Source organism: Mytilus californianus, unplaced genomic scaffold (assembly GCF_021869535.1).
Source record: "Mytilus californianus isolate M0D057914Y unplaced genomic scaffold, xbMytCali1.0.p SCAF_15, whole genome shotgun sequence".
Lineage (NCBI taxonomy): Eukaryota > Metazoa > Mollusca > Bivalvia > Mytilida > Mytilidae > Mytilus > Mytilus californianus.
In genome coordinates this window covers 22737887-22754267 of record NW_026262637.1, presented here as the reverse complement: position 1 = coordinate 22754267, position 16381 = coordinate 22737887, and the positions used below count along the sequence as shown (strand labels likewise).

The window sequence follows — 16381 nt, the reverse complement described above, 5'->3', positions numbered from 1 at the left end:
TAATGTTTTTAGTTGTCTGCAAGTTGTAAACAGGTCATGTCCTCAAATAGGCAGATAAATTCTCCACGGAACATCCATAAAATGTAAACAACTTTGAATGGATTGAGAGAGTTATCCCAGCGAGAACTTTTAGTCAATATTATGGACTCTTGCTTGTGATTTATGTGCAGAGATATTAGTTACAGTTCGTAAGATTTACTGAAACAGACAGTTCAAGTTGCCCCTAGGTGGCAGTTTATGTACTGGTTGTTATTGGGAAATTATTAACTGATTGAGACCAATATTGGTTCCTCCATACAGCGTTATCAACTCTTAAGACTTGATGTATTATCACTGTCTAAGAGTCTATTGTATTCACAATCTTGATGTATCACTAGAACTAGTGATAAGTATTGTAGATTGGTCATTTGTCTTTTACAATGATGTCAGGATTAATGTCTGTCTAAGTATTCTGGTAGTTCTTTTGTTCATTGAAAGAGATTATTGTAAGACTTCAGATTGTATGTTTCTGTGCAATGATCTTCTCTGAACTTTGCTCTCATTGCTGTGTAGAGAGATTATTGTAATATTTCATGTGCAGCGATCAGAACTGTTCATGTATAGAAAGATTATTGTAAGTGTTCAGGTAATTTGTTTCTATGCCACGATCTGATCTGATCATGTACATGTGTAGAGAGATTATTAAGTTTTCAGGTAATTTGTTTCTATGCCACGATCTGATCTGATCATGTACATGTGTAGAGAGATTATTATAAGTTTTCAGGTTATTTGTTTCTATGCCACGATCTGATCTGATCATGTACATGTGTAGAGAGATTATTATAAGTTTTCAGGTAATTTGTTTCTATGCCACGATCTGATCTGATCATGTACATGTGTAGAGAGATTATTATAAGTTTTCAGGTAAATTGTTTCTATGCCACGATCTGATCTGATCATGTACATGTGTAGAGAGATTGTTTAAAGTCTTCAGTTAATTTGTTTCTGTGCCATGATCTGATCTGATCATGTGTAGAGAGATTATTCGAAGTCTTCAGTTAATTTGTTTCTGTGCCATGATCTGATCTGCTCATATGTAGAGAGAATGTTTAAAGTCTTCAATTAATTTGTTTCTGTGCCATAATCTAATCTGATCATGTGTAGAGAGATTATTGGAAGTCTTCAGGTAAATTGTTTCTGTGCCATAATCTAATCTGATCATGTGTAGAGAGATTATTGGAAGTCTTCAGGTAAATTGTTTCTGTGCCATAATCTAATCTGATCATGTGTAGAGAGATTATTGGAAGTCTTCAGGTAATTTGTTTCTGTGCCATAATCTAATCTGATCATGTGAAGAGAGATTATTGGAAGTCTTCAGGTAATTTGTTTCTGTGCCATGATCTGATCTGATCATGTGTAGAGAGATTATTGTAAGTCTTCAGGTAATTTGTTTCTGTGCCATAGTCTAATCTGATCATATGTAGAGAGATTATAGTATTATAAGTCTTCAGTTAATTTGTTTCTGTGCCATAATCTGATCTAATCATGTGTAGAGAGATTATTGTAAGTCTTCCAGTAATTTGTTTCTGTGCCATAATCTGATCTGATCATGTGTAGAGAGATTATTGTAAGTCTTCCGGTAATTTGTTTCTGTGCCATAATCTAATCTGATCATGTGTAGAGAGATTATTTGTAAATCTTCAGGTAATTTGTTTCTGTGCCATGATCTGATCATGTGTAGAGAGATTATTGTAAGTCTTCAGGTAATTTGTTTCTGTTCCATAATCTGATCTGATCATGTGTAGAGAGATTATTGGAAGTCTTCAGGTAATTTGTTTCTGTGCCATGATCTGATCTGATCATGTGTAGGGAGATTTTTGAAAATCTTCAGGTGATTTGTATCTGTGTCATGATCTGATCTGCTCATGTGTAGAGAGATTGTTGTCTTCAGATGATACAAACAGACTAAAATACTCATATCAGTTCATATAAATGAAACAAAAATATAATAACAAACATTAAACCGTTACATTATTATCTGACCCAAAGGGTCCATGTGAGCTTTTATCATCACTTGGCATCCTCCATCTTTATCCAAAACTGGCAGACAATCCTTTACAGAAGTTATTGACCTTAAATGATAATTTTTACCATTTTTCCACTGGGGAATTTGGCAATTTATCTTTAAAACTGTAATAGATAAAAGAAAACTACATGTAAACAGAAAAAGATTAGCAGGATAAGATCTACAAATAAGTGAACATGTACAAAGTTGTCAGTGATGGTCTTTCAAAGATGCTTTTTCCCATTTTTGTGGGTTTATTGGTGTGAAAAATTACAGTTAGAGAAAAATAGAGAAAAAACAGTATCACAAAATCTACATTGCTGAAATTGTTAGTTTACTCTTTATAGGAGTTATTTCCCTTAAATCAAGATTTTTACTTACTTTACATTTTTATCTTTTTGCTGCAACTACAATACATGGCTGAAATTTTCAGTTGACTCCTATATAAGTTATTTCCTTTGAAAGACCATATTTACCAATGTTTGTGGGTTTTTTTGTGTGTGCAGAAACTAAAGTAGATAGAGAGAAACTGTAAATAGCAAAAATTATTAACAGAACAACATCTACATGCCTTGAATATTCAGTCCAATCCTCAGGAGTTATTGACCTTGAAGGATGAAATTTACACAAAGTTTTTGTTGAGCCTGCGACTTCTGTTGCAGAAAGCTCGACATAGGAATAGTGATCCGGCGGCGGCGTTAGCTAACTTCTTAAAAGCTTAATATTTCGGAAGGTAGAAGACCTGGATCCTTCATACTTTGTATATGGATGCCTTATGTTACGACGTTTCCGTCTGTCATATGTCCATTGTCCTTGACCTCATTTTCATGGTTCAGTGACTACTTGAAAAAAAGTTAAGATTTTTTGTATTCTTAATTTCTCTCTTATTATGAGTAATAGGATAACTATATTTGGTATGTGCATACCTTGTAAGGTCCTCATGCCCGTCAGACAGTTTTTACTTAACCTTGACCTCATTTCATGGATCAGTGAACAAGGTTAAGTTTTCATGGTCAAGTCCATATCTCAGATACTATAAGTAATAGGTCTACTATATTTGGTGTATGGAATGATTGTAAGGTGTACATGTCCAACTGGCAGGTGTCATCTGACCTTGACCTCATTTTCATGGTTCAGTGGTTAAAGTTAAGTTTTTGTGTTTTGGTCTGTTTTTCTAACACTGTATGCAAAAGGGCAACTATATTTGGTGTATGAAAATATTTTATCATGTACATGTCAGTCTGGCATGTTTTATTTGACCATGACCTCATTTTTATGGTTCATTGCTCAATGTCAAGTTTTTGTTTTTTGGTCTGTTTTTCTAATACTATAAGCAATAAGTATAAGATAAATGTAAAGTTTCCCTGGTTAAGTTTGTTTCTTAGATACTATTTGCAATAGGTCAACTATATTTAAAGCATATTAGGTGTATGGAATGATTGTAAGGTGTACATGTATTTCCAGTTTGGTTTATCTGACCTTGACCTCATTTTCTTGGATCATGTTAAGTTTATGTGATAGTTGTAATAAAGCTTTACATTTAGGACTATCAACATAAAATAAATGGTTAGTAAAGAAGGTGAGACATTTCAGCGTGTGCACTCTTGTTGTGATTTTACTGGAAACTTTTCGAAATTGTAACACTTACTGCATTGTATCAATTTGATACAAAAATAACAGGTGAGCAATACAGGCTCCTTGGAACTTCTTGTCCTTTAGATGCTTTATGTGAAAAGCTCCTTGCATACATAATTTGACAGTTGCAATGGAGTTTTCAATGATGATAGCAGATGCTCATCAATCAGTTGTTTGTTGATGTGGATAGATTGACATAGATTGTATAGTATGTTTGTTGATGTGGATAGATTGACATAGATTGTATTATATGTTTGTTGATGTGGATATATTGACATAGATTGTATAGTAACATTTGTTGATGTGGATAGATTGACATAGACTGTATAGTATGTTTGTTGATGTGGATAGATTGACATAGATTGTATAGTATGTGTGTTGATGTGGATAGATTGACATAGATTGCACAGTATGTGTGTTGATGTGGATAGATTGACATAGATTGTATAGTAATGTTTGTTGATGTGGATAGATTGACATAGATTGTACAGTATGTTTGTTCAACTTTGTTGATGTGGATAGATTGACATAGATTGTATAGTAATGTTTGTTGATGTGGATAGATTGACATAGATTGTACAGTATGTTTGTTGATGTGGATAGATTGACATAGATTGTACAGTATGTTTGTTGATGTGGATAGATTGACATAGATTGTATAGTATGTTTGTTGATGTGGATAGATTGACATAGATTGTATAGTATGTTTGTCTTTGTCAGTTTCAGGATTTATTGATGTCTCTTTTAAGTAATTGGTTATAAAATCTGTGCTTGTTCTTAACCCACTTATCCTAATCATGTTTAGTTGCTGCAAGTTACCAGGTTATCTAAATAACCGACAAGGGAAGCACTGGCAACATTGACTGGTACTTTTATATATTGCTTTGTATTAGCTATTTTAAATTTATAAATAGTGTTGAATATAGTCTTGTTAATTTTTATAAAAAAGCTCCTTTGAACTTATGTTGTACATAATGAAATTATTTTGAAAATTTCACAAAAAATAAAGATGTCTATGTCTGTATGGTAAGGAAACTGTATCTGTGTTTTTGTGCTTAGCAGCAATCTGATGAGTCAAGCCTTTTCCAACTAATTTTTACAGTCTGTAATTGTCCTTGGTTGCTGAGTTTCATAATTGTTTTAGTGTATTGCTGTTGTATAAATCAGGCCACTGTTTTTTCTCCTGAATTGTTTCACATTTTGTCATCACAGGACCTATTATGTAACCATACAGTATCTATGTATGTTTGTTGAATGCTGTACTTTTCTTGACATATACCTTTGGTCTTAATGATGGCAATCATACCACCACATCTAGTTATTTTATATCTATAGGCATCCAATCTCATTACCCAAATGTATTTAAATTTTAACTGATTGATACAAACAATTGCATCATTTTGTAGCAATGTTAATTTAAACAGGTCAAGTTTTATATTTTGTGTGCTGAATATCCATTTTAGTCAGTGCTTATATGTATATATGAAATATGAATAAAATCTATACCAGTTTTAAGGACAAAGTAAAAAAACTCCCATTAAGTAAGTAAATGGAAATCAGCATCTAAATGACTTCTCGGTTCAATCAAGGATTTTTTCTGCTCATTTTCTTATTTGCTATGATGCCTAAGAAATGGCTTAAACCTGGATTAACCCACTTCAATAGACTCCGCCGTCATTTATCTTTCCTTGTTTTTCAGTTGAATATCCTTGTGTTGTTAATATTCTTTTTTACCAGACATGAAAATTATTGGAGGCAACATGTGTATTCTTATATTAATTAACTCATTTCTTTTGAAAGTAATAACAACATTTTTTCAACACGAAAGAGTATTAAATTGTTTGATAACTCGTTAATAACTTTGCCCGTTTTAACTTGAAAAGAATTCAGTATTTTGCAATGGTGAAATAGCAAATTGAAGTAGAATTGAAACTTATACTATAGTAGATAAAAAAATAATGCTTTGTATTGGCTAATCATCTTATTATACCAGTATAATAGTTTCTTTATACAATTGACTATATCTATACTTCAATTTAATTAAGGCAAGCAAATTGACATAATTAAAATTGTCAATGGAAACTTAAATGTAATGTCTTCAGATTCAGGGTGTTGACTGGGTCACCTGGGCTTTTTCAGTATTGATGCAAGACCTGTACTGGTGGATTGTGATATCTTTACTTTTGAAGAAATAATGGCTTTGGTAAATCAATGAATTAGAATATTAATTTCTGCATTATTTCTGTAAATATTGCTGTGTTAATTGGAGAGAGCAAAAATGATCTCATACATATCAACCTACTTTTAATAACCCTTAACTTATAATTGGTGTACTAGCTAGCTCCAGTTCATTATATTTGATAAAAAAAGAGTAAATATGTTAGAAATTGGACATCACAGGACAACAATCAGCTTGAGGATTCTTTAAAATAGTTTATTGTTGTTTGCAAACCGTCCTGTGGCAAATATTTCATGCATGATGAGAGATTCTGAAAAACTCGAGATATACTGAGATGTATGTCTTCATTTTATACGAGAAAAAAAGAGAGCAGATAATTTTGTTGATTTATTTGCTGCAAGAAAGCATTACTGAGGTGAACTCCTTGAGACAACTCTCAGACTACTCTGTTGACAAGTCTTCTTTTAGGTAAACCCTTCTTAGACCTGTAATATATGTCGCTCAGTATATCAGATCAGTTGGTTTGTATAATTTCCAGAAAAATTCTATGTTTGGAATCCATTAATAAAAAGACCATGTGCAATTTAACGCGCTGCTTCTGTTTTTGACACCAGTTTGACTTAATTTAATTTTTTTGTAATTATGTTTAACCTTGTTATTTTACTCATCTACAACATCATGTATTCTAATTCAATTCTTTTGAGTAAATTGATGAAGTTTATTCAATTAGATAAACTGTTTTAAGTAGCAAATGATTTTTTCTTTGCTGTAACCTTGAAACAATGTCTGAAAAGTTCAAAGTTTCATATGAAATAATTGGTAGTTGCATTTCAAAGCTTTTTACATAAAGTATTTAAAAAATTTATATGTATTAAGCCCTTTTCCTTGACTGAATTTTTCTAACAAACTATTAAAACTAACACAGTTATCTTAACTATCTAAAACATCCCTATATCTCCAAAGTAGCTTGTTCGATAATTAATATTCATGATCCAGTGAAAGTTTGAATATTTCTAGTTGTTCAGTTTCCATTGCTTGTTGCCATATTTGAATGAAAATCATTTTATGATATTGCTGCTAATCATCTTCACAGTTACTGAGGTTTGAAGATAAGCTGAGTAACTTACTGTACATCTTACTGTTACAGAAAACTACAGCGAACTTAGGAGTTACATAGCTTTCAATGTCTAATGCAGTATATCTAGATACAAAACTGTATTTCAATTTTTCAAAATTCTGTACTGAATTCATATGAACTGGTAAAAAAATATTGAAGGTGAACAAGATTTTCATTAAATATCAGACAATGAAAAAGGTTTCAGTGGTCTGTTTGTAGGTCTTCTAGACATGTAATCATCATTTCAGGAAATCTTACCAATATATTGAAGAGTTGTATAGAATTAATTAGGATTTACCAGGCTTTATAAAAGATCATTAGAAAGTTGTTAAACAGATTTCTATTTGGCTTTATTCTCACACCAAACAGCTGAACAAATCCATAAAAAATTCTGCAATTTCCATCTTACATTAATTGCAATTTCAGTGGAGTTTAGGCTGCATCAGTTTAACTTTCACTTCATTAAATTTAGCAAATCATTGTTTTTATAAAAAAAAATATTTTGATGGCAAATTAGTGATCATTGCTCAATTATCACCATAAGTCCTTTCACCCACACTGTACAACTGAACTGTATCATTTGTTTAAAACATAAAGAATATTATCATGCATGGCTTTTCATTGATGACAGCATTAAACAAAATGTTCTTGAACAACATTATTGGTGCCACTAGTGTAGCAGGATATCCATAGTGTTCAAAAGTAACTTAGTTAAATCTTGGTTTTTAGGAGTGTTCATGGTTACGTCAATCATAAGTGTTCTGTGCAATGTAAGGGGTACTCGGTCAAGGCCATATAGTTTTACCCTTATCCGTCATTCCATCATTCCGAAGCGAACATTTAAACAGACTTTTTTTTCATGAACGCCTTCACATATTGAGCTGATTTTTAGTATGTAAGTCTATGATCAGTTACAGATCGAGTTTACATTTTGTTCCACTCTACTGATTTTTGCCAAAAATTACAGGCTTTGAAAATTTCCACTCCTTAAAATAGCTTCAAGCTTTTTTTGCGAGCGGGGCCATTCCTGTTGTTCCGGTTTAAACATCTAGTTTAAACTTTCTTTTTCTTTGGAATAAGCATTGTTGTTTATTCTTCTGTGACTTTGGTTGAAAACAAAAATTTACGACAAAAGAGATGATTTCAGCTTCCCAATTGTGAACTTTCCATTTCTATCTAGCAACTTTCAAGCAGCGCCTGCATACAGAGCATAAATCTCCCAAGTTGATACATTATTCCAGGGCTTGTATTTCCTATCATGATTTCCTCGATATAGGGTTGCTGCTCACAAGGAATCTATTAAACCAAGAGTTCCAAATGATGAAATTGAAATCATCCCTTCGTAAATTTTAGTTAATCTGCTTACCCTTACGGAGCACCTGAGATCACCCCCAGGTTTTGGTGGGGTTTGTGTTGCTCAGTCTTTAGTTTTCTATGTTGTGTTTTGTTTAGGCACTATTGTTTGTCTGTTGGTCTTTTTCTTTTAAGCCATGGTGTTGTCAGTTTATTGTCGACTTGTGAGTTTGTGAATGTCCCTTTGGTATCTTTCGCCTCTCTTTTGTAAATATGTAAAAAAAAATTAACATCAAAGACCTTTTATACGAACAATATGATACCTAGCCTGAACATAGATCTTCCTGAACTTCAGTTGAATGAAGAAGAAATAGTGTTTACAAATTTTGAACACTCGTAAGTCAATGTATTACTGTTCACCGCAGACAGAAAAAAATTTGTTGATCACAAGTTGATATAGCTGATGATGGATTAGATTATTAGCATCAAATGACAAATATTACATGCATATCAAGACAAGAATATGGTAACATGATATGCCCATACCTGCCAACCTCTGAAACCTTCAAAGAGGGAGATCTCCCACTCAGCTATGACAGCGAATTTTCGCTTTTCTTATCTAAATTCAGGACACGGCAATAAGAGCTTGCCATGTGACTTTTAAGCACGGTCATCATTACTTACAGTATTCTGACCTCTGGCTGTTTCTCTTTTGTTTTCTTTTTTGGGTCACTGTCCTTTTATAAACTTTGACATTTTCGAAATGCCAAGGATTTTCTACCCAAGGAATAGATTACTTAACTTCGTACTTTATTTGGCCTTTTTAACTATTTTTATTTGAGCGTCACTGATGATTCTTTGTAGACTTAACTCGCTTCTGGCGTGCAACATGTTAATCCTGGTATTTTTTTTTATATCTACATGTCTTTTTATATAAATTGGTTCTTTTGAGAGTATGTTCAGGTATTCATAAAACTTCTGAAAATAAGGTATTCTTCAAAACCAAGTTTCACTATAAAATATTTGGATTGATTTAAGTAAAATCAGGAAATCCTTAAAATTTGAGATGTTTTATGAGACCAAAATAAGTCTCTATGTAAGAGATCCAAATGAAGCTGTTGTGTTACTCTCGAGAAAAATATACAAAACCTTCTTATAAGTTGCATGCCACAGGTTTCACTTCACATGGAAAATGGACTTTAAATTTATCTGTACAACATCTACCATGAGTACAGACAACTTCAATAACGAGTTGAGAATATGAAGGCATCCATGCAGGAAACAAAATATAAAGATGTGATAGATAAAATAAATGCATCCAGATTATAAAGCAAACTGAGTGCTTAAATTTATATTGCGATTGGTTTGTGCATTATACATCCGGTTTGTAGAAACTGGGATTTGCAATAGGATTATAAAAAAATGATGTACAATCCCAAGTAATAATAATTAAATAGTTGAGTATCAACCCTCAACCAATATAATCCCTCGAGCAGAGCTCTTGGGATTATATTGGTGTCACATCCGTATCAACCTGAGACACCAATATAATCCCAAGAGCTCTGCTCGAGGGATTATATTGATTGAGGGTTGATACGGTGTGTGATATTGAAAAAGCCATATAATATTCTCTACCTACATTAGCAAAGTTACAAATGATACAGTAAAAAATATAAAGTAGAAAAGTACTTATCTGATCTGTATCATTATTACAGACTTGTGATAAATAATTTGAAAATGACTTTGTTAATTAAAGCACTTGGGATGACTAAGTATTTATATTAATATAAAAATAAGAAAATGTGGTATGATAGCCAATGAGACAACTCTCCACAAGAGACCAAATGACACAGAAATTAACAACTATAGGTCACTGTACAGCCTTCAACAATGAGTAAAACCCATACCGCATAGTCAGCTATAAAAGGTCCTGAAATGCCAAATGTAAAACAATTCAAACGAGAAAAATAACCGCCTGATTTATGTACAAAATAATGAACGAAAAATAAATATGATATACAGCAAATAAAAATTTTGATTTTAGTAAAAAATTTAAAACAGTAAAAATAATATAATATATTTGAGATTAAGATTTTTTCAAATAAAAAAGAATTAAATTGTATACATTTACATTAATTTTTATCTCAGGTTATGAGTTTGGAGCAAAATGCAACTTTTTTGGCATGCAACATTTATTTTTTGCCATATCACTTGTAAACTTTAGAAAAACCTTCTCTGATACATTGACATATAGAGAGCAATTCTGAACAATCTTTGTCTGAAACATTGTTGAAAGTTTCTTTTAAAAGATGTCTGACCTCTCAATCCAATGTATAAACATGTGTGATTTGACCTATAGATGGTTAAAAAGTAAAGAAAATAGTCATGAATAATCCTACAAATTGGGGAGAAAAAGGTCAAAATTTATGATGCTTGATGTCAACTGGTCTAAAAAAAGCCTTAAAAATCAGTATTTAGTTTGCATTAATAATTCGACATGAAAATTTAACATCAGAATTAACTTTACAAAAAGATTCCTTGTAGACCCTCTTTCTCCATAAAAAATGAAATAAACATAAATCACCAAAATTTAATGTATTTTTTGTGGACATTTCTTTTTCAAGCATAAAGCATGAAATTGGATGTAATTCTGCAGAAGAAAATGGAGAAATGTCTTTAAATTTGCATTGTTATAGTAAATAAGAGATCTATTGTAAGAATTAAGTAAGTAGGCTGCTAGGATTTTCGGCATGGTTTTATACATTTTTTATATTCGCTAGTTTTCTACAACTTATTGTGATTGTCATTATGATCAAGGTTTTAATTGATTTCTTTTCTTAAAACAAGAAATTGTAATTGAATTTATGGATGTAAGCCTATGTCATATAAGGCATGCATCAGGGATGAATTGACTCATGAATGTGATTTTTTCCATTGACCTTTGGTTGTTTTAAATCACTAGGTCAAAGGCCATTAAATTTTTGGGGCATCTCTTGTTTCTGTCCACTTAAATGCGATATTTAATCCATATTTCTGTTGTAAAAAAAAAGAGAATCAAAACTCATAAGTTGTAGAGAGGCCGACAAAAAACTTCTCAAAAAACAAAACAAGATGAAAAAGACAAACAACAGTCTACAAAACATTACATAAAAAATACTAAAGACTGAATAACGTGAACACAACTAAATAACCAATATTTGCAAAAACTATCCTTATAATGACAGTTATATAAAAGGTTGTCACTTTTGTTCTATGGCTAACATTAACACTTTAAACAAATGTACTTTTCTAATTGGGTGAAGCATCAAAGATCTTATAGGGAACCACTTGAAAGTTAAATACTTGACATTATAAGGGTTTTATCAATATCATTGTGTCTAATTGACAAAGGTTTTTTTTATCTCTGCTGCAAAAAAGCTAAGAAAAACCAGTTACATGGAGGTAATGATTCAAAACCAGGAAGGAAAATGTCAGCTTGGAATCTTTTTGCCTTCATGAATTTTTTACACTTTGGTGTATTATGTTGAAATCCATCAATTTGTTTGCATGGAGCTGTGAGTTCTGCCAACAAGATAGTGTAATGTTAATGAAACAAATATCTACAGAATTGCTTAACCAATTGAAACCAGATTTGTGTTGTTCTTATCAAGTAATGTGCAAAAAATTGCTTGATTCTGAAATTACTGCCGAAAATTTACTTTACACTGGAGTCTTTTTTAAGATATTAACAAATTTCGGTATCGGTTGAAACTTGTCGTAGCACAATTATCAGTTGAAAGCATAATGTTCTTTGTGTGGTACTTACTGTTACTTTGCTGCCTTAATTGAGAAATATTGTCAAAATAGAACACTTTTATATAGATTTACAGGCAATAGAAGCTTTAATTACTTTATCAATAATTTATAAATACCAGATGATTTATTTTCTTTATGATCTATGTAATACATTTAATAGCAAAACATTTATGATTAAAAAAATAAGGCTCTATAAATAATTGACATTTACCCTTTGCATCCTCATTTGTTAATTACTTTTTGATTGTAAATAATCACATTTCACACAGATAGTTATATTGATTTTACTACTAAATATTTTTTTCACCTGCGATCTTTAATCCTATTTGAAATCCATTAAAATTTTGAAAAAGCTGTTACAATGTTAGTAAACATAAGATTGGTTTTAATTTATTCTATTTTTAGCATGCATGCTGAATTTCAACCTTGAGTGTAATGGTGTCATATAAACCAGAAACAGATGCTGTTATTTTGTCGTGTGTTTTTATTGATCTTTTATTTTATCATTACAGACTCTCAGGATCTCTAAGTCTCACAGAAGTTATACAGAGTTAGAGAGTAAGGTAAGTCAGAAAATTTGATAAAACATTTTAATGAAACAATAAGCATCATCGATTAACTTTGTTAGAAAGTAGTCCACAGTAGAATTATTTATTCCATTTGTCAGTACTTTATTATGCTTGTAATCATAAAAAAATTATAAAAAATTCTGGTCTTTGTTTGTTTAATCAAAAACATGTGTCTGCTTATGCCAGTAATTTTTAATCATTCTGAATGGATAATATCTGATAAAGTTGATGCAAAAGTTAGGACAGTCATGCAGTCTTTTTAGAAGAGTTGATAGTAACATTAATTGTATGTACTGAAGTAAAATGAAATAATGCATGTTTAGTGTTGCAGTGTACAATGAAAAAAGAGTAACACAATTTATAAGTAGTTATTTTCAAACTTGTTGAAAACAATTTATTTCAACCAGCTATATTGGAAATCTGTAAGAACTATACATAAATGATGATTCTTTAAAAAGGTTGGAGAATGTAAACACAATGGACAATACAAATGTATAAATATTGAATATGCATAGCTTCTATGCTATACTTTAATATGTGCACCTTTCATTACACTTCAAGCTATGTGAAATCAGTCATAGGAAAAATGGCCATTGAATATTTTGGACTCATCCACCCACCCTTTTTAATTTTTGTTGTATTAAAACTGCACTCAAATATTACCTAATACTGTAAAAAGAAAATATTAATCTACTTTTTTTTTCTGAAAATTTAAAAGTATTTGAGTATTTTGTTTTTAAAATTTTTCTCCTGACATTTCCAACAATAATAGTATGATGATTTATTACAATTATCTCTGATTGGTGATCAACTGATAGTCATGACTTCTCATGGGAAAATTGTAATGTAATGTCTTCTCCTGCCACATGTGCAAACATTTCAACAAAGTAAATATTTATTCTTCTCAGAATACTACTTCCTTTTCTGAGTAGTTAATTTAAATCTCGTTACTTACTAGTCTCTTCTTTTAAAAGCTAGAAATGATAAACCAGCCTTTTTTTAAGGAATACAAGTGTTTAAAAGAACATGAAAGAATCTATTCAATGGCAGTTTTCAGTCTTTTCTAAAATGTTATTTGGTTTAGTGGATTTTTGAATTTGTGGTTTTACATTTTGCACATTTTATCAGTTGAAAATATAAATTTTAGTAGGTATAAAAATTCATGGCTTTGATTAACTTTGAAATCCACAAAAGTTAGTCATTAGGAATAAACAGTGAATACTGATATATGTAACAGTCTTTATAGCAATCACTTTGACAAAAGTTTTCTCTTAAAATTGCAAGAATTGCCACTAATGAATAAAGGGACTAAAGAAAACAAGTTAACAACAGGACTGTACTCAATTTATAGCTGTATTACCCACTTCCCCATCTAGATTGAAGTCCTGTGTGAAACTTGATCCAAATATGTGAAAACTTAGGAATTCAGTATCAACTGAACTTTAGTGATGTCATTATGTTATTAAGTCTGTCCGTTTAATCCAAGTGACCGTCTGCTTGTCAGAATTGAACAAAAATAACCAATATTTTGTATGGAATGTCCTTCATGATTAAGTGACCAACGTTTATTAATATTAGACCATTGTAATTACTGGTCATTACAGATTGATTGAGGAAATGATGGCTATAATTGAATGTCAGCAAATATAATTATTGAATTAACACTGATGGAATTTATCTATTGTCTGTGATTTAGAACAGAGCTTTCGTCAAGGGGCATAAGAAACTTAGGGTCTTGCAGTGAGTAATACAATTTGAAATGAAACTGGCATTTTGATATAAATTGTGGTTTAAATTGTGTTTTAAAGAATTGAAACAGGAAATAATAAAGTTATGTTCATTCAACTATTCCCTTCCTTAAATTTAATACTGTTTAGACACTTTGCTTGCAGCCATTTGAGGCAGACAGTCACAAAAATGAACATAATATATATTTTTCTTTTATTTAGACTTTGCAAGAACATATACACTTAAACAATGTCCTTGTTGGTATCTTATGTTAAAACACATAAGATACCAACTAGGAAAATAAACTATCTAAAGTAATCTGTAATGGGTAAAGTGAACCAACACCCTGAAGTGGTCGACGTGTGGTAGTGGTAAAGTAAAGACTGATGGTGCAGTCAATCTAAGGAAAGATCCAATAGCTGTTACCTACTTTAGTATACTGAATTCCCGTTTTAAATCAGACTGAATAGATCTATATTGGCTTAAAACCAAACACATCTGAAAATAGTTTAAAATTTGAATTTTGTGATGTTGTCAGAATATTGATGGTACTTGTTTATTTTATTTTTACTTTTGCAGTCTGGGCAATTTAGAGCTTGACATTGTTTAGACACCTGTCTATTGTTGACTTTTAGATGTCTTTTCTATTTTGTATTGTCTAGTTGCTGTCTCGATTGACATAAAGCCCAAACCTACTTTTATTCTTAAAATCTTATAAAGAATTTAAGTCTTTATAGTTAAACATTTTGGATTGTGATAGTGTGTAGGTCAAAACTGTTGTTTGAAATGGAATATATACCAAAATACCTGAAAAGGCCAAAACTTGTTCACTTTTACTCCCTTTGATCAATGGTTTAATGTTGAATTATATTAAAAAAAAAATATTGAAAAAGCAATTAATGTTCTAAGCTAGAAATTCTGAAATGATTCATAATTAATTACACAATCTATAGGTGCATAATTCTTCATGCTGAAGACAGATTTTTGCTATCCATTGATCTTAAGAGGTATCGATCATTGTCATATAATGGATTGACACCTAAAGGGAGTATGCTGTTTAACACTTGATAAAAATCACTCTTAATGTTTGGAGAAAAAAAATGTTTGCTTTTGTTAAGTGCTTGAAGGAAGCTTTTCTTGTTGAGTAAAGATGAATTATTACCACGGAGACAAAACATCTTGAGAAAATAATTACTGTTTTTTGTATCGATTTTCTGCAGCTAATGTGATTCCGTATTATGTGACAACAATTACTCAATTTAAGGAAAATTTATAATACCAAGTGATTAGCTTTAACATCTTGAATGACTTGCCTTCCAGTTGTTTTTTAAAACTCAGAACAGGAAATAAATCTCTGTGAAAAAAGGAAATGACAACAGAAATGTTTTAAGCTTTGATATAGCTGCATGACCATGAAGCACGAAACAATGTACAGTGAAAACATGATAAAATGTTAGACATTTATAGAGGATTAATGTATTTTATGAGTCCTAATTGAAATGCTTGAGTTTTCCTAGATTTCAAGTAATTCCATCTTTTCCCTTGTGGAAATTCCAAAGACTGAAATCAATTTTGAATGATTACGTGAATCTATGTTTTTCATAGAATGCAGACATCTAATAGTCAGTTTACTTCTCAAAATTATAGTAAAGTAAACCTGCATTAAAGGTCACCTGGGGTGCGTTCAATATCATAGCTGCTACTTAGGGCTACAATTAGATTTTGACTACTGAATGTGTAGCTAGCCTAGCCGCTAAATAGATCTAAATAGCCCAAAAAATGTATGCTATCTAGAGAATCCAAAATGGTGTCGGAAAGGTTAGTACTCGTGATGTCATTTTGATAGGCTAGCTATGTAGCATATCGTTCAACATAGATAGATATCTAAGACATAGCTATACTAGCTGCTACGATATTGAATGCAACCCTGTATTAAAGGAAAACCTGTTTTGGCTGGTCACCCTCTTCTTGTCCTGCTTTTATAATGCCTTTGCATTTTGAACCTCAATTTACAGGGCATT

The 16381-nt window shown here is 31.3% G+C and overlaps 1 protein-coding gene across 2 annotated transcripts in view; it reads left to right on the top strand.

The window, feature by feature from the left end:
- The window catches only part of LOC127725687 (excitatory amino acid transporter-like), an 81874-nt gene that overhangs the window by 24223 nt on the left and 41270 nt on the right, over positions 1 to 16381 (top strand). For both annotated transcript variants that reach the window (XM_052232846.1, XM_052232847.1), the window contains exon 3: positions 12576 to 12626. The gene's annotated coding sequence lies outside the window, so the exon portion shown is untranslated. The remainder of the gene's footprint in view (positions 1 to 12575; positions 12627 to 16381) is intronic.